Below are 2065 nucleotides of genomic sequence, written 5' to 3'. Positions count from 1 at the left end.
TAAAACAACTATATACACAATATATACACTCACCCAGTGAAAAGGACAGAAAAAAGTAAGAAAAACCACTCAAACAGAGTTTTCTCACGCGCTCTCTCTTCCGCTCCTTCACTCACACTCCTCCCACACGAAGAAGAAGAAGAAGAAGAAGAAGACGACGACGACGACGACGACTTTACTGTGTTTGGATTTTACTGGTATGCAGGACAACGTCTCGCGTTCAACTCCTCTAGGACGCGATCCACAACTTTCAGCCAGTCCGCAGACTGACGAGAAGAAACTGCTGATTGCTATCAGTGGACTGTCTCGTCAGCTTACTCAACATACTGCCGACATGAATGAGAGGTTCACTCAACTGCAGAGTTCGGTAAACTCGAGGTTGCTGTCCATAGAGAACAAGATGGCGGCTCTGCAGTCGATGAACTGTGCTGGAGAGACTAACTCCATCAAGAGAAGACGGATGCACAAAAGCTTGCGGTAAGAATATATTTGATGACTGCTAGCTAAGCTAAAAGTAGCCTAGCCATAACCCAAAGCTAAGGGTGTATTTTTTGTGATTCACAGTACGCCGTCTTCACAACTCGAAGACAAATTGCAGGCGCTATGAACTGGCGAAAGGGTAAGATTTAAAGAATATGCTTTCATTCTGCGATAAAAGGAAATAGATACGGATAGATACCGATCATAACTGTACATTTTGTTTTCACAGACTAAGCACGCCTCATAATGAGGCGGTTACCTCCCATCTGCTCGGAGCAATATCTGTAAGCCTCGATTTACACTATATTGATAAAGACGACATTGTGTGTAAGGGACTTGTTTTACTGTTTCTCCCTTGTTTTTAATGTTACTGTGACTTGCGTTTGGTTTTTATTCATACCACTCTCATTTATTTGTTTTTTCAGCCGCCTGTAAGACATATTACGAGACGGTACGCAGGAGCTTCAGATATACGCAGCCAGAGAACTCAATGCGGGCGGAAGCTGCCAAGAATTCAGCTCGGAGTCGAGCGAGAAGAAAGAGGGTAAGACTTTATTTGGTGACTGTTTTTCAGGTGCATTGATAGATGTGTTGTGTCCATACGCAGTGCATCCCATCGCATAATACTGATTCATTGTTTTGTTTTTTACAGCTGCTGGAATCGAGGCAGAGCGTGCTAGCTGATGAGGAAGTGGAACTCTGGAAGTCCGCCACCGTCGACCTCATGTCTGACGAGGAAGATGGCGTCGTTGGCGGGGTCTCTGGATGGATTGTACGGCCGCCGTCATTTCGTAGGCATGATCTCTCTGAACTCTGTATGAAGCTGCAGTCCCGGTTAGAGGCGACGCCGAAGTACAAAGCCATGCACAGCAGGCGTCTGCACATCGGACCTGCCTCGGAAAGAACGCCGCCAGCAGTTGCCTACAACCCCGAGGAGGCGCACGGACAGTTCACGGAGTTGTAGTTTTTTGGATACGCATGTGTGGGAAGATCCTCGCGTTGTATATAGTTGCGTGTGTGTGTGTTTTAATAAAGCTCTTTCTTTGCATAAACATCTTCCTGGCAAATGTTCATTTCCTGTATAAATTCATTCATGTCCTTGAAGGTAGCCTAATGATAGTGTAGTAGCCTACATAAGATAACATGAATATACAGCATAATATAAAATATATATATATATATATATATATATATATATATATATATATATATATATATATATATATATATACATACATATATATAAATAAAATCAACCAACCAACCAATCACGAGTGATTTTACTAGTTTGAAAATAATGGTTTCAGCCAATACTGAGTAAGAACATTCTGGCCTGCCCTGGCCACGTGTGGTTTTGCTGCCAATCAGGAGCGATTTTACTTATTTAAAAATAGTGGTTTCAGCCAATACTGAGTAGGTTATTCAAGCCAGACCTGGCCAGCCGCGCGGGTTCGCTGCATTCATATGCTAATTAGGGCCATTAGTGCAGCTGATCGCTCTCCACATACGTCAGAGTCCGGTTCCGACAATTTGTGGCACTGACAAACGGCAACAAGCACGGGTTGCAAATTGTCGTTAACTGCCG

The 2065-nt window shown here is 43.6% G+C and overlaps 1 long non-coding RNA gene across 1 annotated transcript; it reads left to right on the top strand.

The window, feature by feature from the left end:
- Nucleotides 1-631: 631 nt before the first annotated feature.
- Nucleotides 632-1268, top strand: LOC118563900. Its single transcript, XR_004931514.1, has 3 exons — nucleotides 632-807; nucleotides 906-1024; nucleotides 1133-1268. It is a non-coding gene; the product is annotated as an uncharacterized LOC118563900 (long non-coding RNA).
- Nucleotides 1269-2065: the final 797 nt, after the last annotated feature.

This window comes from Fundulus heteroclitus, chromosome 8 (assembly GCF_011125445.2).
Source record: "Fundulus heteroclitus isolate FHET01 chromosome 8, MU-UCD_Fhet_4.1, whole genome shotgun sequence".
Taxonomy (NCBI): Eukaryota; Metazoa; Chordata; class Actinopteri; order Cyprinodontiformes; family Fundulidae; genus Fundulus; species Fundulus heteroclitus.
This window is presented reverse-complemented; position numbering and strand designations above follow the sequence as displayed.